Source organism: Gossypium arboreum, chromosome 13 (assembly GCF_025698485.1).
Source record: "Gossypium arboreum isolate Shixiya-1 chromosome 13, ASM2569848v2, whole genome shotgun sequence".
NCBI classification, from domain to species: domain Eukaryota; kingdom Viridiplantae; phylum Streptophyta; class Magnoliopsida; order Malvales; family Malvaceae; genus Gossypium; species Gossypium arboreum.
The window spans coordinates 119,959,744-119,981,229 of record NC_069082.1 but is presented as its reverse complement, the minus strand read 5'-3'; the positions used below and the strand labels follow the sequence as shown (position 1 = coordinate 119,981,229).

The window sequence follows — 21,486 nt, the reverse complement described above, 5'->3', positions numbered from 1 at the left end:
TAAAAACAAATAACCAAAGATATGGTTAAAATATAGTTAAATACTAACTTACATGAAAGAACTTGTACATAAAAAATATTACTTAAAATTAATTTAAAATAATTTTTTTAGAGAAGATGATCATTTACTTAAATGGAGAAGATGGCGTTTTTCTTATGTAAGTTTAATATTTACTTCTTTTTTTAACCATATGTTTAGTTTTTTAAATTAAATTAAAATTAATTTTATTTAGTTTTTCAGGTAATGTTAGATTTGAAAAAAATTAACATGTCGAATTTTCATTGGCTAGTTTAACAATTCACTAACAATGTTAATACCAAGTACTATAATAAAACACACATTCATAGTTTATTTACTAAATTGGACATTTTCAAAGTACAACTACCATATTGGGCATTTTATAAAAGTACAAGTACATAATAAAACACATATTGATATTTTAGGTATCACATTAGACATTTTCAAAGTACATGTATTACATTGAACATTTTATAAGAATGCATATATTAAATGTGACATTATTCCTTAAATATTTTAAGTAAAAGTAATCAATTTAAATTTTTTTCTAATTTATTAAAGACCTTTTTCAAATTTAATTGTATCGAGACTAAACTATCGGATTGGATCAATTATATCAAAATTAATCTATAATCCATAAAAAACAAGTAAAACTAATTTTCTTTTTTATGATTTTGGTCAAATTTCTGATCCAAAGCGGAAAAAACAATCCTACAAACAAAACAAATTATGCCAAACCCAAAAAATGAAAAAAAAATAAAATAAGGTGTTCTTCTTAGCCCTAAGTCGGGCAGAGCAAAGAAACAGGCTAAATTAATACTATATGCAGAGCAAAGAAATAGGCTAAATTAATAGTATATGTTATTTTTAAAAAGTTTTTGCAGAATTACGCTGATTTTCACTATATTTATTGGAATAGGTCGATTTTAAAAAGAGAAAGAACAAAGTGTTGAGTTGAGTGTGCTTTCAATGCATATTTTTGTTATTTCACTAAAAGCGCGTTTTGAGAAGAGCATTTTCACTCTACCATTTGTAACTCTCTTGAAAAGTTTTATTGTGCCCCAAGAATCTCAATCCTTTTTTTAGATATCTCGGGAATCCCTAAATATATTCAAAAATTGAGAAGCACATTTTAAAATTTTCAGGGTTGAAAACGCTTCTACGAAAACGTGTTTTTCATTTTTAAACGTGTCGTACCGGTTAGTGAAATATTTAATGTTGTATCTATATGAGAAGCACATCCCATATTGAAGGGGATGCGTCATTTTCCAATAGCTGACCTACCACAATTTGTAAAATATTTAATGTTGTATCTGTACGCTTAATATGTATTTTATTATGGTAGTTGTGTTAATATCATTAGTGAATTACTAAACCGACCAATGAAAATTTGAAAGGAATTTTTTTTTTAAATTATCAAGTTCACATTAATAATATGACATTAATTTAAAATATTATTTTAAATGAAAATTTCTTTCGAGAAAATGATCATCCACTTAAACAGAGAGTATGAAGTTTTTGCTTGTGTAGGTTTAATATTTACTTTTTTATTAATCAAATTTTGGTTTATTTAATTTAATTTTTATTTTATTTAGTTTTCCACGTTATATATATCAAATGTGACATTTTTGTAATCAAACCTAACTATTATTGTCGCTTTCTAAAGCCTAATTCCTCTCATTTTTGCTAAATATATACCCCTCTAGGTCTGCTTCCATTCAATATACAAATATACCATCTTTTTTGTGTTCATTATACCGATATACCCATTGAAACAAAGAAGCATTTACATATTGATAAAATGGGAAGTGAGTCAAGAAAAAAATTCCTTCCCCTTGATCCAGTGACCTTCTCAAACGAGTCCAAAGCAGTGATTGATTTCATTGCTGATTACTACGAAAACGTTGAGAAATACCTAGTTCAAAGCACTATTGAGCCCGGTTATTTGTCGGCCATGTTGCTCGACTCACCCCTTATTTCCTGAACCACTCCAAGACATACTCGAAGATGTCGACAATTGAATCACCGTAGACTGACTCATTGGCAAAGTCCCAACTTCTTCTCCTATTTCCATGCAAATGCTAGCACCTTCTTGGCTTTCTTGGGAAATGCTTTGTTCGGGTTTTAATGTCGTTGGTTTCAATCGGATTTAAATCCACCGGCGGCGATGAACTCGAATCCATTGTCTTGGATTTGACGGGCAAAATGCTTAAGCTACCATCTTCCTTCTTGTTCTCCGGAACCGAGGTGGCGTCTTGCATGGCGTACATGTGAGGTCATTGTTTACGTTTTAGCTATTGCAAGGACAAAGCCTTGAAAGAGCTTGGAGGGTGGGAAAACATAACCAAACTGGTGGTTTATCGTCGGATCAAACGTATTTCACTTTTCAAAAGCAATAAACTCGTAGGCATTCCCCATCAAATTTTCGGTTAATTGAAACATTTTTTCGATAGAGTTTTGTTGTCACTGAAAAACTTCGCCGCCATTGAAGAGGATATCAAATCTAGTTTGGTGCCATTATTTTATGTGCAACCATTGGGACTACACCCTCTGGAGCTGTCGCTCCTATTGCAGAGTTGGGCAAAGTTGCAATGGGATTCAAGCTTTGGCTTCACATTGATGCAGCATATGAGGAAGTGGCTGTATTTGCCCCGAGCTCCGCCATTATCTTGATGGAGTGGAGCTTGCTAACTCCATCAGCATGAATCCACATAAATGGTTTTGTTAGAGAATGGCCCTCCATGCAGCTCATGCATCCAAAAAAGAATTCATGCACATAAGTCTTCCGGATGAAATACATGCAACTGAGGATGCTAATGCTACTGTTTCATCTCAGTTTTCATTTTGTTTCTTTTTAATAATGTTTTGTGATCTAGTTCATTTTGAACTATGTTTGGATGACAATTGATATAACTTGACGATGAAAGAGCTGATTACCAGCTTTGCTTTAGTGTGCAAGTCAAATTTATCTAGTTCCAATAAATTAAGTGGAGTTAGGTAATGTTTAGGTGATGAATTTGTTGATTTTGACCAGTCAATGTCTGGTATATGTAATGGCTTCATGCCAAAGTTCATTTTAATGAAAAATATTAAATTTCATTCAATTTATGCTCTATTTTTCTTTGCTTTCATTTTTGTTCTTGTTTTCCCTTGCAAAATCTGTTTGTTTCTTCCACAAGCTTAAAGCCTTGTAGCTCAAGACTTAGCTTTTTTCTTCATTCTTCATCTGGATATACTACGCTGTTGTTTAAGATCCAGACTGAAGTTCATATTTCATCCGGATAAAGTGTGTCAAACATAACAATTGGTATTAGAGCTTTCATCTTAGAGGACCTGTTGTAGTAAACTGAATGGCTTCATCAGGCTTTTCTCCTACAGCACCACCAGTCTTTAATGGTGAAGGGTTCCACATATGGGTTGTCAAGATGAGGACTTACCTGCAAGCCTTTGATCTGTGGGAAGTTTTCAACACTGATACTGAGCTAGCTCCACTCAGAGCCAACCCCACAGTGGCTCAAATCAGGCAACACGTAAATGAGAGGACCAAAAGGCATAAGGCCATGTCCTGTATTCAGAACTGTGTGTCTAATGTTATTTTCACCAAAATCATGACTTGTGAGACTCTAAAATAGGCCTAGGACAAGCTCAATGAGGAATTCTAAGGCACAAAAGGACAAGGCAACAGCAGCTATTGAACTTGAGGAGAGATTTTGAAAATTTAAATATGAAGGAGGAAGAGACAGTGAAGCAGTATTCAGATAGAATCATGGGTGTTATGAACAGCATAAGGTTGCTAGGAGAACAGTTCAGTGAGGCAAAGATTGTGAAGAAGGTGCTTTCAATATTGCCTGAAAGATATGGGGCAAAAATCTTATCCCTAGAGGATTCGAGAGATCTTGCAAGCATCTCCCTAACTGAGCTCATTAATGCCCTCTATGCTCAGGAGCAAAGGAGAGCTAGCAGGATGGAAGAGCACTAGGAGGGTGCTTTTCAAGCTAAGGCCAAAGCAGCCTTGAGCACCTTAGCCTATAAAGGCAAGATGAACTGGAGAAGCAGGCCTAAGCCTGATGCTGTAAGAGGAGATCAACTTTGCAGATTTTGTAAAAGGCCTAGTCATCCAGAGGCCAAATGCTAGTTCAGACCAGATGCCTTGTGTCAACATTGCAAGAAGAAGGGCCATGTTGAAAGGGTCTGTAAAGAAAAAGGCAGACCTGGGCAAAACCAAGCACAACACAAGGATGTTGAAGCTCGAATAGCTAAAGACAACAGTGACCATGAAGAGCAGGTCTTTGCTGTGTCATGCTTACCTAGTCAGAGCAAGGGCCTAAAAGGTTGGTTGTTGGATAGTGGTTGCACTAACCACATGTCACCAGATGCAACCATTTTCAAAACCTTGGACAGATCCTGCAAAACCAACGTGAAAATTGGAAACGTTCAGTTCATTAAGGCTGAAGGAAAGGGAGATGTGCTAATATGCATTTCCAATGGTGACAAAGTCATCACAAATGTGCTGCTGGTATCTGAGATTGACAAGAACCTTGTCAGTATTGCTCAGCTGTTAGAAAAGGGTTACTCAGTTTTGTTCAAGGGCCAGAAATGTCAAATTACTGATCCAAATGGATCAAGCCTCATGACAGTCACTATGCTTAACAAATGTTTTGAAGTCAACTGGTCAGGTGACTCACACTAAGCTTTGTGTTGCCTCAACAGAAGATTCTAAGCTTTGGCATCAAAGACTTAGTCAAGCCAACTTTAGATCGATGGCTCGAATGGTCAGTAAGGATATGGTTGAAAACTTCATTAAGTCAGCTCAAAATAAAGATGTTTGTGAAGTCTGTCAGATGGGAAAGCAAGCCAGGCTCTCATTTCCTGCAAACACAACCTAGAGAGCATTAAACAAGTTAGAATTGGTGCACACTGATGTATGTGGCTCCATGAAAACTGAGTCACTCAATGGCAACAGGTACTTCATTCTTTTCATTGATGATAGTACCAGATATTGTTGGATTTTCTTTTTGAAGCACAAGTCTGAGGTAGCTCAAGTTTTTTTGAAGTTTAAAGCTGCAGCTGAAACAGAAACAGCAAACTCAAGACCATCAAGTCAGACAATAGAGCTGAGTACACCTCAGCTCAGTTCCAAGCTTTGTACAATGATGCAGGCATCAAACACTAGTTAACCAATGTTTATACACTTCAGCAAAATGGGGTAAGTGAAAGGAAAAATAGGAGTCTGATGGATATGACTAGATGTCTCCTATTTCAGAAGAATTTGCCCAAGACCATGTGGGTTGAAGCAGTTAACACTGCTGTGTACCTTCAAAATAGGCTTCCAACTAAAATTTTGGCTCACAAAACTCCATTCGAGGCCTGGTTCGGGTTCAAGCCATCTTTGGCTCATCTAAAAGTCTTTGGTTGTCTATGTTACAGCCATATACCAGTAGTAAAAAGGAACAAGCTATCCAAGAGGGCTGTGCTTGGAATTCTAATAGGCTATAGTATGGTCAAGAAAGGGTACAGGATTTTAAATTCTGTAACAAACAAAATTCAAGTGAACAGGGATGTTGTGTTTGATGAGAAGGCTCAGAGGAAATAGGAAAGAAATGAAGCTGAAGATGTTTCTAGAGAACCCAGAGCAGGTCAGATTGAACTTGATCAAGTTGATCCAAAAATGAATATTGATGATGTGCCAGTTAGAGGGACCAGTTAGTTGAAATTTATGAAAGAGCACAAGTTGCTATTGTAACGCCCTAATTTTTGGGAATTCTGTGAATGTTGGCATAGGTTTAATTATGTTAGTGGGCCTCTAGAAGGCCCAAGCTTAAGATAGAACCCGACAATTTTAGTTAATTTTTGTTCCATAAGAAAAAGGGGGTGAAATTATGAAATAGGACCTATGTGAAAATGTTTGAAAATGCTATATGCTAAATTGAAGTGGCCAAACAAATAGGAGTGCAAAATAGGAGGATTTGCATGACAAACCTCCCATTTTACATGAAGTGGCCGGCCATCATGTTGTTGAAGACAATATGTGCACTTGATATCCATAATTTATGGTACAAATTGATAAAAATTGATAATGGGTTAGGTAAATGTTCCATGATAATGGGTTAGGTAAATGTTCCATGATGGGCATTTCATGTCTTTTGTATTAAAGAATTAAATGGGTGAAATATGAAATTTTATTAAAAGAAAAAGGGGTGAAAAGAACAAAGTTTTGTCCATCTTTGTTCATCATAGCCGAAAGTTAGAGAAGAGAAAGGAGAGGAGAAAGCTCTTGAACCATCGGTCACTTGGGGAAGAAAATTAAAGGTAAGTTCATGGTAGTTTGCTTCTATCTTGATGTTCATGAGTTCTTCTTAATTCTACCTTAACTCTTGAAGCATATGTTGGTTTTTGGGTGTGTTGTGAGCATCTGGTCATGAATTAAAATGAAGAAAATAGTTGTTGTTTCATGTTCTTTTGATGAAAAATGGAAGATAAGTGAAGTTGAGCCAAACAAATGATCATGCATGTGCCTTAGATGCTAAAGGGAAAAATCGGCTAACATGTTGTGCTTTAAAATGATGAAATGGAGATTATGCTTAAGTAAAAATCATAGATATGTGATGATTGATTGGTGATATACATGTTTAAATAACATGCATGCAAGATAGGTGTGTGAAAGAGTGATTTGGTAATAAATCTGCTTGGGACAGCAACAGTAATGTGAATTTGGAAAATCACCATAGATTGTGGGAGATGAATTAGAAGCTGAATAAATTATATAATTAACGCTTAATGAGTCTAGCTTCAAATGAAATAAACGAGAACATATTTTGAATTCTGTACAATGAGAAATTTGATTCGTAATGAAGAGTGGTCAGATTAGTCAAATAGTGAAACATGGGAAACTTTGAGAAAAGTCTGGTATTGATTGGCTAAACCAAAAATTCTGAAAATTTTATGGATAGAATATATATGAGTCTATTTTTAGGAAAAATTAACGGCACTTGATTTGGAGTTTCGTAGCTCTAGTTATAAATGATTTAGTGACTGTTGCTCAGGAAGACAGCTTGCAATGAAATTATGATTATGTGGTAAACATTGACAAAAGTTTGTTAATGAGTTGCTTATTGATTTCTTATAAGCTTACTATGACCTGTAGGTGTGGTTGGCCGAAAATTGTAAGGGGTTAATACGTAGTTTGTATTTGAATAGTTAGATTAACGTGTTAGTAATCCAATTGTAGGTGGTTCGTGTGTGGATCTCGTCAGCATATCGTCGCAAACTAGGTGTGTAACTAACACCCTCTTTCTTAGTCTATATCGGCAAAAGCCAAAAAGCCGAAAAGCCGAAATGCCGAAAATCGGTATTTTGTAGATTTGCTAGTGTGCGAATGCTCGTGAGGTAAATCGATTAATGTTTTTGGTAAGCTGCAATGTTTGGACTGCAAAGTGCATGATTTCTGTGCCCTCGATATTTTTGCACTTAATGGGCCAAAATTGGAATGATGGGCCAACGGGCCCAATTTGGTAAGAACCCTTGGTAGTGATTATATTAGTACGTGAAAGGTAGGAATATGCATGAAAAACCCTAAAATAGATAAATTACTGAAATATCTTTAAAAGTGAAAAATTTACAGTTTTATCCCTCCGAGATAAATTACCGAAATACCCCTAGGATTAAATTGACCTAAATACATGTTTGACTGTTGTTATTTACTGCATGCCATGTTGTTATTATCTGATGCATGGGACTGGGATATTGACGGAGGAAGTACTGAAAGTGGCTTGTCCACGTACTGGAGGCTTTGCCTCAATTTATCGTTAATCGAGCAACAAGGTCAAATCGTGGAGTGTTGGGCTGGGTGGATTGAGCTATTCCCCACATAGAGTGTATGGCTGATACGGGTGGAGTGTAGTGGTTGGTGGGTTGAGTAGTCTCCCCAAATGGGCTTGTATATGTTATTGATGTTGCATGTATTTGGAAATGGGCCTATGAGCCATACTGTTATCTGAAAAAGGGGCTAAGGCCCAATTTATTGTAATCTGAAAAGGGCTCGCCCAGTATCACTGTTACTGAATGGGCTTAGGCCCAATGGGCTTGAGCTGACTTGGGCTTTGAATGGGTTTTCCTTCCACACTGAGTTTCCCCAAACTCACCCCTTCTTTAACCTTGCAGGTGAGTCTTGATGTGGGTGACTTGGAGCCGGAGGGGATTCAGAGTGGCTATGGTGAATACTTTTGGGTTTGAAAAAGAGATTGGTTTTCTTATGTTATTTTTAATTACTATTTAATTTTTGGGTTGTAATAAGGCCATTTTAACTTAATTTTCTTCTTTGATTTTCTGGGATTATATTATTTTAAACAACTTTAAATTGATGGATACTAATTCAAATGGGCTAGACTTAGGGCGTGATTTCAAAACGATACTTGTTTTTTTTTTAAATAACACGACGTCACGAATATTCGATTTACCAAAGATAATCACTCAAAGAAATTTCAACTTGTTATAACCAAGTGTGGCAATGGATGTGGGCATGTCTAGGATTGGATCCAATCGGAGAGCTTGGTACTTAAGCAGCCTTCATGGCTCACCTCCTCTGTTATGGATACCTACTTCGTGCCCAGCTTCCATTCACTTGGCTAGTTTGACAAAAGTCGACTTTTTAAAACACTAAAAAGGGAACACGGGTTTTTGACTTCAATATGGCACGTCGGATATAGGGCCTTAACGCTGGGTCGGGTTTGGGGTGCTACAGCTGTAGTGGAGCCAACCAGTTTTGAAGAAGCTGAAGCTGATGAAGGGTGGAAGCAAGTCATGATTGATGAAATTAAAATGATTAAAAAGAATCAGACATAGGAGCAGACTGAAAGACCTGCCAACAGAAAGACCATTGGTATCAAATGGGTCTATCGAACAAAACAGAATGCTGATGGAAGTTTAAACAAGCTGAAAGCTAGACTTGTTCTCAAGGGGTTCAATCAACAATATGGTCTGGACTACATGGAAACGTTTGCACCAGAAGCAAGGCTTGACACAATCAGATTGATAATTGCTTTGGCTGCACAAAAGCAATGGATCATACACCAACTAGATGTGAAGTCAGCCTTCCTAAATGGATTCCTTGAAGAAGAAATTTATGTAGAACAGCCTGAAGGATTCAAATTGCCTGGTGAAGAGCACAAAGTATACAGGCTTAAAAAGGCCTTGTATGGCCTGAAACAAGCTCCTAGAGCTTGGTATGTTAGGATTGACAGCTATTTGTTGAGCCTAGGATTCGAGAGAAGCATGAGTGAGCCAACACTCTATGTCAAAAAGGAACAAGCTGAAGCACAGCTCATTGTGTCCCTTTATATTGATGACCTCTTAGTGACAGGAAGAGACCAGAATATACTGGCTGATTTCAAAGCCAAAATGAAAGACATGTTTGAAATGTCAGATTTGGGGCAGATGACTTACTTTTTTGGAATGGAGGTGCAACAAACTCATAGTGGAATCTTATTGGGACAAAAGACATTTGCTGCAAAAATTCTAAGCAAATTTTCTATGGAGAATTGCAAGCCAACAAGCACACCTATAGCTGTTGGAATGAAGCTATCGAGTCAAGGAAATCATGAACAGGTTAGTGAGCCTGCCTATAAGATTTTAGTTGGTTGTTTGTTGTATTTGACAGCAACCAGACCTGATATCATGTTAGTTATGAGTATGCTATCAAGGTTCATGCATTGCTGTAACAAGTAGCATCTTCAAGTAGCAAAGAGAGTGCTCAGGTACATTAAAGGCACCTTGAGCTATGGATTACAATTTAGCAGAAGTGAAGACCTGAAGCTGATAGGCTACACTGACAGTGACTGGGCTGGTTCAAAGGATGACATGAAAAGCACTTCAGGTTATGCATTTACACTTGGTTCAGCAATGTTTTGCTGGAGTTCAAAGAAGCAATCAATAGTGGCTCAATCCACAGCTGAAGCTGAGTATGTGGCAGCTGTTGGAGCAGTCAACCAAGCCATTTGGCTAAGAAAAATCCTAGCTGATTTGAACCTACATCAAATAGAAGCAACAGAGATCTATTGTGATAACATGTCTGTTGTTGCAATTGCAAAAATTCCTGTTTTCCATGGTAGAACAAAGCATTTCAGCATCAAGCTACATGTGGTAAGGGAAATGGAACAAGCTCGAGAGGTAGAGCTGATTCATTGCAATTTAGAAGAACAGGTTGCTGATATCTTCACAAAGGCTCTTGGTGTGTCAAAGTTCATCAAATTGAGGAAGCAGTTATGAGTTAGCAGCACGGAGACCAAGGAAGAGTGTTAGAGAATGGCCCTCCATGCAGCTCATGCATCCAAAAAAGAATTCATGCACATAAGTCTTCCGGATGAAATACATGCAACTAAGGATGCTAATGCTACTATTTCATCTCAATTTTCATTTTGTTTCTTTTTAACAATGTTTTGTGATCTAGTTCATTTTGAACTATGTTTGGATTGATGTAACTTGATGATGAAAAAGCTGATTACCAGCTTTACTTTAGTGTGCAAGTCAAATTTAGCTAGTTCCAATAAATTAAGTGGAGTTAGGTAATGTTTAGGTGATGAATTTGTTGATTTTGACCAGCCAATGTCTGGTATATGTAATGGCTTCATGCCAAAGTTCATTTAAATGAAAAATATTGAATTTCATTCAATTTATGCTCCATTTTTCTTTGCTTTCATTTTTGTTCTTGTTTTCCCTTGCAAAATCTGTTTGTTTCTTCCACAAGCTCAGAGCCTATTACGCTGTTGTTTAAGATCCAGACTGAAGTTCATATTTCATCCGGATAAAGTGTGTCAAACACCAACAAGTTTCTCACAAACATGGATTGTTGTTGTCTGTGGATCAAGGAACCGAAGTTGTTGGTGGATTCATTGTCAACTGACCCTGAAATTCTAAGAAACAACGCAAGTAAATCCAAAGCAGTAGTGGACTACAAAGATTGGCAGATAGCATTGAGTAGGCGTATCAAGGCTTTGAAGCTTTGGGTTGTGATTCCCCGACATGGTCTGGCTAACTTGATGTACCACATTCAAAGCGATATCGCCATGGCTAAACGATTCGAAGCACTTGTGGGAGAAGATGAGAGGTTTGAGATCGTAGTGCCCAGAAAGTTCGCATTGGTTTGCTTCAGGTTGAAGCCCAAGGTGGTGGAGGAGGATTTGAACTGTAAATTGGTGGAGGCCATAAATTCAGGTGGAAGAGCGTTCATGAGCCATGCAGTGTTGAGTGGGATTTATGTAATTCGATGTGCCATTGGAACAACTCTGACTCAACAACACCATATGGATGCCTTGTGGAAACTCATCCAAGACAAAGCTCAAAGTTTATTAATGTAGTAAGATTTAGGAAAAAAGAAAGAAAGATGTGGACTGTTTGTTTCAACGCCACTCAAGTTGTACTTTTAATTCAACCAAATGTCGCTAGTAAGCGAATCGGCTGAAGGAAAGTTAATCCATATTCGGGATTAGCAAGTTTATTTGTATAAATGTAGTGGGTGTGTGTATAAGTTGGAATGTTAAGTATGGGCTTCTATACTTTGTGTACTGAAGTTTTATGTGCCAAAACCCGTTTGTTACGTCGATTTTGTATAGTCTTCGGTAATTTTTATCTACTCATGTAATTTGATTGTGGAAAAGAAGAAAAAAATTCACGAGATTTTATTTTTTTTCAGTTATTTTTACTTATCTTTCTAATTGTATAAATTTGTATAAATTCACGCCTTGGCCAAAACATCTGGGTTGATCGGTCGGTTTGAGCCAAAGACTGAGTTAGCTATAGTGATAACCCCAGCATTTTGGCTGCTGAGACCAGCAAAGGTAACCGCCGCAGTTTTTCCTATGTAGAACTGGAAATGAATCAAACCAAAGGGGAAAACAAAAACATCTCCAGGGTTTAGGATTTTAGTGAACAGACGGTTGTCTAGGTTCGCTGTAACGAAGCTGACATAAAGTGTGCCTTCGAGAACAAGCAAGATCTTGGATCCCCGAGGGTGAATGTAGGGACTGGGGAGGGTTGACACCATAAGGTGCATAATCGATTCGAACCAGAGATATGCCGAGAGTGTTATGTCCTGGTATTTGGTCTACATTGATCATGGTGACATTTGATCCAACTGGATTTGATGTGTTCACCGGCCTGTTTGGGCCTGAAAAGAAGAAATCTTCTGCAACTGCAAGCTTTGGGTCTTTGCAAAATTTGCCATTTACAAACACTGCAATTAAGAAATGTTAAAAAGTTATATTAGAACATTGAAACGTAATGTTGTTTCAGCTTAACGCTTTATTAACATCACGAGGATGAACATTAACACAAAGTCTTGAATGCGTTCCGCTATTGTTGATGTCCTTGATAGCTACACAAAAGTCCTGGAGAGGACTGGGGTCATATGCTGAGGCCGATGAGCACGCAAAAGCAAAGAGGCCAAAAGCAATAAGAATGGAGCGAATCCCTTTCATTATGATATATGTTAACTTAGCTGGTTGTTCGCTATTGCTTGGGAGAAGATTGAGAAACTTTGCATGGCAGATAAACCTATTTATAGATGGAAACCAACAGGCAGTTCATTATTTTCCATGAATTGCTGGTAATAAATGAGTATGAGATTTGTGAAAAGGATGGGTTTTAGGTGGCAAGAAAGTAAAACGAAACGAAAGAGTAGAGATATTTGGAAGACCATTTGTGGGTTAGGATGGTGTCCAGCTAATGTTGAAGACACTGATATTAGGTTCCTAATATGAAAATAGTGTCCATTGAATACACTTGTTTCTGCTAGAAATCCAGTTCTAAGAAGAGAAGAAACTGGTTTCGAATCTGCAACTGTTTTTCTATTTCAAAACTTTGACCTCATTTATAATTATAATAATAAACATTTTTTCTTGACGCAAAATTTGGCTGGTTGAATGGTTGGGTTTTGAAGGTATATATCAAGTGGCTCTGGTTAACTGCTACTTTGAATTTAACCAGATGGAAGGTCCCAAACGAACTAACTTGGGTAAATTATTTGATATATATATATATATATATATATATATATATATATCATCTGCTGCAGCAAAAGAGCAATTTAAATCCCAATGATTATTTGCATTTAAATCCGAGGAAATAAATGAAGCAGTTTAGAACAATTTCTATAAAAAAAGTTTATAGAATAAAATGAATTTTTTAAATATTTTTAAGGTTAGCATACTTATAATTTTTAAAATATTTTTTATAATTTTCAAAAATAGATTAAGAAATTTTTAGGTTTTTTTAATAGTTTTTAACTCTTAAAATTTTTTGGTTTTCTTAATGATTTTCTTTTAATTTCTCATGTCTATTTTTATTTTTAAAAAAATTGAAGTATGTTTTAACTTTTCTTGATATGTGGTATGGCTTAACATTTTTAAAAGAAATTTATATTTGGATAATAAAATTACAAAATGAAAACAAGGAGCCAAACTAATAAAAATAAATACCCCAAGTCGTGTATATATACATATATCATAGATTATGGATAACATGATATTATTCTGTCCAAATTAACTTGAATTATCTTATATATAAATTTATAATTGCTGCAACAGGTTGTATGTACATCATCCCTAGCTATATACATAAAAATAGTTTTAGATAGATGACAATTGAAATATTTATATATACACAAATATAATTTATCTTTTCCAAATTCAATTATTACAAATTTTGAATAATATTTGAATTTCAATGGTTAATAAAAAAGATGTTTTCATGTTTAAGTGAAATCTAAATTACTTTATGGATTTAAATTAAAAACAACTTTCAATTTTATAATATGCTAAACATGTTTGCATAAGAAGAGGCCCCCCAAAGAACATCTTTTATTTTATATTTCAGAAAATAAAATAAAATTTAATGTTACTATAAATAACAAATGACCACTTCAAACATCATTCAACATTTCTCCTATTGTTATCCCATTAGAATTCGGATTGAAGATTCTTCACCATTTTCCTATCCAGATTAAAAGCCTTGGCAAGAATATCAGCATTAATGGAAGGGTTTGAGCCAAATCCTGCATTTGCGATAGTGATCACCCCTGGATTTTCACTGCTAAGACCAGCAAAGGCGACAGCATAGGTGTTCCCTATGTTGTACTGAAAGTGAATGAGACCCACAGGAAAAACAAAGACATCTCCGGGATATAGGACTTTAAAATCAAACGATTATCTGGATTCGATGTAATGAAACCGACATGGAGTGTGCCTTCCAGAACAACTAGAATCTCTGAGGCACGAGGGTGAGTGTGAGGAGGGTTCAGACCACCGTTAGGTGCATAGTCAATTCGAACCATAGATATCCCCAATGTGTGAAGTCCTGGCATCTGTGCAACATTGACAGGTGTGACAGTTGATCCAAATATGTTGGATGTGTTTTTGCGGATATGGAGACCTGAAAAGTAGAATTCATCTGCTTTGGCAAGCGTCTTTGCAGAATTTTCCGTTGACAAACACTGCATGAAAGCAAGAAATGTCGGTCGATGATTTCATGTTACTAACACTTGAATATAAGTGCCGAATATCAGCATATGTTGGACATGGATGTGATAGATATGAGTGTCAACGGTCTTATGATTGATATCCCATTCATGTGTCCGGATATACATTAGAGACAGACACAAATATCTTAAGAAAAATGAAAGTATTTGAAGAGAAGACATACCAGAGCCCTTGGGATCATTAATGGCTACACAAAAGTCCTGAAGAGGGCTAGGATCAGAGGCAAAGGTCAAAGACGATGCAAGAGCCAAGATGAAAATGGCTACTATAATCTGAAGGGCTTCCATTTTTTGTATTTGGTAGAGTTAGCTTCTATTTCTTTCTTGGGCATGAGAGGCTCTGCATGGATGAATCGCCATTTATAGGTTCTAGTCACTGAACCAGTCTATGATTTTTGCTTATTTTAATTAATTTTCTTTAATTTATGCCATAGCTGACAGTACATATAGAAACAACCGAATCAATTTTAATTACTTAGTGAATCAGCAGGCCTGCATAAAAGAAGTAATACAATTCATCTTCCTTTGCTTGAATCAGGACATATTGAAACAAAAGATTAATTTTCAGACATAAGATGTTTCTGTTTTTTTTCTTTCTTGAAACTTGGCTCCGGCAGAATTGGGTCAATTAAAGATAATTTAACATTGCTGGTTTTTTTTCTTAAAATTGGAAGTGACTCAAACATCATCTGAAAATGAAGTTTGATCTTGGTTTTCATGACTCTTACTATGTAAGGAATTGTTTATTCTAAGGAATATCATGTATATTATGATTTATAAGTTGGATATCATATATATATATATTATATATATATATATATATACTATAGCAATTTGATGTTTTATTATAAAGAAACATTCTTTCATTTGCCGGTATAAAAAATGTCATTTGTAATTATTAATTAATTAAAAGATTAGTAAAGAATTTAGAATAAATTTAATAAATGTAATTATATAATATTTAAACATCATTAATTTACTTTAATAAAGTATGCAATAATGCAAACCAAAATATTATTGCAGAAAAGAACGGTTTGTGGGCTTTGCGTAGAGGATCTTTTACATGCTATCAGGAATTGTTGTGGCTAAAGGTATTTGGTCACAGGTTATTTCTATTGACAAACAAGTATAGCTCTTTTTCAGGAGATTTACAGAATTGGCTTGAATTTAATTTGTGAAATCGTCGAACTATTTTTATTAGAGAGATTCACTGGCGGTACTTCTTTAGGTTAGCAGCTTAGAGAATCTGGAAAAAATAGAAATATTTTATTTTTCAGGAATTGTCGTGGAGTGTAGATGATATAAATAAATGCTCGTACAGTTGGGCTTTACAGTGCAAATCCATGCACAAGTAAGATCATACCAGAAAGTCGAAGCCACACACAAATCCAAGCAAAATTGAAAATTGGATCCATTTATATCAGATGGAGCTATTAAGGTTGACTCCGGTGATGCTACTGCAGGGGGTATTATCAGTCTTTAATACTGAGCTTTGAGGTATTTTAGATGACCGGCCTGTCTCTTCTTCAAAGCAGAATGTACGATAAAGTTTTGATTCAGACAGACAACTTGGAGGCTATTCAGGAAATTCAAGAAGCATCTTCAAAGACATTACATTCAACTCTAATCACACGCATTCATCAACTTCTATTGGAAATAGGTCTTTGGGGAGTTCTAACATATTCCTAGTGAAGATGATATAGAAGTAAATGGTATCACAAAACTAGCTTTTGATAGGAATGTAGGACTACAGTTGTTTACAACATGTCCGCATAATATTTCTAGATAATTTCGTTAAATTCTTCTATTTATTTTACATAAAAAAAATATTTTAGCAGCAATCAAATACTATTTCTAAAGTAAATTGATGATATTATATCTTTATATAAAATTGTAATATTTTTCTTCAATACTCATGTACACAGTATTATTTAAAGATATTATACAAATAAAAGAAAATTATATAACACATCCTATACAATAATCACGTTGATTTCGTCAATCAATCTGTTAAAAAATTCTTTCTTAGGCCTCCATTTGATTAAGTAAGTCTCATAACATTAATAAATATAAGCATCAAATTTGGGCTTAAATAAAATTAAAACTAAATCTCAGGGCCACAATTATGATTAAAAACTAATAAATAAAGATTAGATTGAAATTAAAATATTCTATGAATTTGCACAACTAAGAGTCAAATATTATATTAATTCAGCATATGATATTTCTCATAATTACACTAAATTTTGTTATATTAGCAGATTTGTATAAATAAGAGTATCAACTTTCATTACCACAATTTTTATCTTAAAAACTATTCATTATAAAAAAAAGCATAATTGTTATGAATATCTTATTAAGTGGATGTCCATCATGATTAAGATAAAGTTTTAATGTACTTTAAATTCTAATAGTTATTAGAATTAGATATCTACTTCTTTTATACTTCTTATACCTATAAATAGAGACTTTGATGAAGCATTGTAAATCATCCTTTTGATCAATAAAGTACATTCTCTATTGCTTTCATATTTTCTTTATTCTTTCTTCTTTATTCTATCCATCTCTCTTTATTTTATAACACATTATCAGCACAATCTTGCTCAAAGTGATAGTTCCTTTTATCGACAATCAAATTTATCCTCCATGATTCTCAATTTCTTTGACGGCAAGATGCAAAGTTTTTATAGGAAGTTTCTTTTATTTAATGTTTCATATCTGATTATTATTTTTCATTCTTCTTTCATTATATGTTATCATTGTTTTGATTAACTTATTTTACTTTTTGTTCTTAAGAATGGTGAAAGATTTGATACTGTTATCTATATGAAATTAAGAATATTTTCGAACTATCTCATACCTTCTAGTGATGACGATGATGTTAAAAATCTTCAGGTATATTTTACTATGTTTTATTTGTTGTTTATTATAATTGGAGACTAATCATGACAACATGCATAGATAGATTTTGATTTGAAATCTCACGCATGTTTGCGAAGGTGATTATGAAATAAAGAATCTATTGGGATGTTTATAAGTTCGTCCTACTAGATTTGTTGCATTCCCCAAAGTGAATGTAAACATAAAGAAAATAAAAGATATACTCATGGACCACTAAAAGTGGGGACATAGTAATAAATAAGAGAACAATAAGAGTTCTCAAGATAACTTTTCAAAGGGTAAAAATATCTTATGTTATCAATGTGATATGAAAGATAATTGGCCACGTATATGGTGTATGCCCAAATATTTTGTTTCTGTTAATATTCTTTGAGGAATGATATGAAAATGTAGTAATGAATTCTATCATTACAAATAGAAAATATTTATCTTATTTGGTACTGAAACAAACAAATATTATTCCAATATTCAAATACAAAATTAGTTAAAAGCTCTAGAAGAGCTAATATATCACTATCTAAAAAGCACAAAATTTGTGATGGTTAATGCATTACTTTTAAAAGTTATTTGTAATGGATCTCATATTGAGATTGTGAATGAGGAAAATATTATATTTCATATGAATAAAAAAGGAATTGAGTTATTAATTTATAATCTTTATGATATTCTTTTGTTATCAACCCTATTAAAGGGTTGAAAGTAAAATATTTGACAGTGAAATATCTACTTATGAGTTTTTTTAAAAACTGTGAGTATAACTCTATAGTATTCAGAATAAGTTCTCAATTAAACTTACGTGGTAAAATATTATTGATGAGAACTTGCAAGAGAGAAAACTTATGTATGAAAAGTCATTGGTTATGTACTTGTTGTACACCTAGAAAATAAGATCCACTCTCAAAGTTTGATATTAATATATTTTTGGGCATTTGAAGATTTTGGCATATTCCTTGAAGCGAATACTGCATATAATTATTTGGAAATTATATTTATTGACTTGGTGGCTGTCGAAACCATTTTTTTAGGGAAAAACGGGAATCAATTTAGATTTTGAAAATGAAAACGAATAGAGGAGTCGCCACCAATCCTTTTTGATGAGGTGTGATCGGGTCACCTCGTAAAAGTGGTTGTTTTTAATAAATGATTTGTAGCACCCCAAACCCGGCCCAGAAGTTATGGCCGGATCCGGCATGCCACATCAAAAACATAAAAAAAAATTCCATTCTAAGTCCAGAAAATCGTACTTGATGTTCAAAAGATTAATTCATTAAGGGTTAAAGTGAATGGAAGTCATGCACCGGTAAGAAACCGGAAAGAGGTGGTGAGTCCATCGGATCGCTTAAGTACCAAGCTCCTTCGGATCCAATCCTAGACATGCATACTGCCATTGCCACACCTTAACGTCATGGATATTTCTAGGCAACCGATTTGATTAAGTCATTTTTAGGAAAAGTGATTAATTTTGGAAAATACTTTCATTGCGGAAGCTTTGCTTGTTGTCGTGTTATTTTGAAATCAACTGTTGTTTTTGAAAACGCGCCCTAAAGCTATCCAATTTCAACAGTTAAAATAAGTATTACCTATCTTAGTAATACATATTAAAAACAATCAAAAATAAATAAGCGGCCTTATTACATTTAAAAGCCCAAAACCTCAAACGTAATTAAAAGGATGTCCAGTTCACGGAAGAAAATCAAACTTTCGAGCGGGTGGCCACTCAAATTCCCTCACGACTCCAAGCCCACTATGGTTGGGGATTTCTGCGTGGATGAAAATAAAAGGGTGAGTTTGGGAAACTCGGTGTAAATTAACCCAACCATAGCCTATATCAACTCAAACCACAGAAATAGAATAAGTTGGCCTTAGAAACCAGAACAGAATTCAGAATAAAGCCCATAGGCCTATAACAGAACAGAACAGATATTACATGTTTATGCAGAAACCCAACCCAGATTCATCCATAACACCCCCGTACCAGCCTTACACCATGTGGGGAGACTACTCGACCCACCCAACCGCTACACACCACAGAAATCGCAGCGAGGCTACCAGATATTGTGACAAAGTCACCAGATACAGATAATCGTGGCAGAGCCACCAGAACAGATATATGTGGCAGAGCCACCAGATCAGATATTTGTGGCATAGCCACCAGAACGCTTCCTCCATAATATAACCCATGTCCCCATGCAACAAATATATAATCATGGCATACATCATAAAGAATCAAATCGTCATGCTTTTCAGTCAAAATTAACCCTAGGGGTATAACGATAATTTTGCACCTAGGGGTATAACAGTAATTTTCCATACATAGGGGTATTATAGTAATTTAGCTACTTTTAGGGTTTTCATGCATATCCTAACTATTTATGTACTATCAGAACACTTACCGCACATACTTACTGAATTGGGCCCGTTGGCCCATGAACCCGATCTTTGGCCCATTAAGCCCAAATTATCAAAATGTACAAAATCGCGCGTACTGCAGTTTATTACTTTAGATTACCAAATATACAAACCCAACTATCTTACGAGCATTCGCACACTCGTAAATTCCCAAAATACTGACTTTTCGGCATTTCGGCTTTTCGGCTTTTGCCAATCTAGTCTATGAGAGGGTGTCAGTTACACACCTGTTTGCGACGATATGCTGACGAGATCCACACACGAACCGCCTACAATTGGATTACTAACACGTTAATCTAACTATTCAAATACAAACTACGTATTAACCCCTTACAATATTCGGCCAACCACACCTACAGATCATAGTAAGCTTATAAGAAATCAATAAGCAACTCATTAACAAATTTTTGTCAATGTTTACTACATAATCATAATTGCACTGCAAGCTGTCTTCCTGAGCAACAATCACTAAATTATTTATAACTAGAGCTACAAAACTCCAAATCAAGTGCTGTTAATTTTCCCTGAAAATAGACTCATATATCTTTTATCCATAAAATTTTCAGAATTTTTGGTATGGCCAATCAATACCAGATTTTTCTTAAAGTTTCCCATATTTCACTGTTTGACTAATCTGACCACTCTTCATTACGAGTCAAATTTCTCATTGTACAGAATTCAACATATGTTCTTGTTTATTTCATTAGAAACTAGACTCAATAAGCTTTAATTACATAATTTATTCAGCTTCTAATTCATCTCCCACAATTTATGGTGATTTTCCAAAGTCACGTTACTGCTGCTGTCCCAAGCAGGTTTATTACCAAATCACTCTTTCACACATACCTTGCATGCATGTTATTTAAACATGTATATCACCAATCAATCATCACATATCTATGATTTTACTTAAGTATAATCTCCATTTCATCATTTTAAAGCACAACATGTTAGCTGATTTTTCCCTTTAACATCTAAGGCACATGCATGCTCATTTGTTTGGCTCAACTTTACCTATCTTCCATTTTTCATCAATAGAACATGAAACAACAACCATTTCCTTCATTTTAATTCATGACTAAATGCTCACAACACAACTAAAAATCAAATTATACTTCAAGAGTTAAGGTAGAATCAAGAAGAACTCATGAACCTCAAAATAGAAGCAATGTACCAAGAACTTACCTTCAATTTTCCTCCTTCTAATGACCAAATACTCAAGAGCTTTCTCCTCTCCTTTCTCTTCTCTAACTTTCAGCTATGATGAACAAAGATGGACAAAACTTTGTTCTTTTCACCCCTTTTTCTTTTAATAAAACTTCATATTTCATCCATTTAATTCTTTAATACAAAAGACATGAAATTCTTATCATGAAACATTTACCTAACCCATTATCATGAAACATTTACCTAACCCATTATCATGGAACATTTACCTAACCTATTATCATTGAACATTTACCTAACCTATTATCAATTTGTATCAATTTGTACCATAAATTATGGATATCAAGTGTACATTTTGTCTACAACAACATGATGGCTGGCTACTTCATGTAAAATGGGAGGTTTGTCATGCAAATCCTCCTATTTTGCACTCCTATTTATTTGGCCACTTCAATTTAGCCTAT

At 34.8% G+C, this 21,486-nt stretch overlaps 3 pseudogenes; 1 reads left to right on the top strand and 2 right to left on the bottom strand.

The window, feature by feature from the left end:
* Positions 1-1,745: 1,745 nt before the first annotated feature.
* On the top strand, positions 1,746-11,688 carry LOC108465762 (phenylacetaldehyde synthase-like; annotated as a pseudogene).
* Positions 11,689-11,746: 58 nt separating this feature from the next.
* Positions 11,747-12,657, bottom strand: LOC108462796 (germin-like protein subfamily 1 member 18; annotated as a pseudogene).
* A 1,310-nt stretch (positions 12,658-13,967) lies between these two features.
* On the bottom strand, positions 13,968-14,833 carry LOC128286625 (germin-like protein subfamily 1 member 7; annotated as a pseudogene).
* Positions 14,834-21,486: the final 6,653 nt, after the last annotated feature.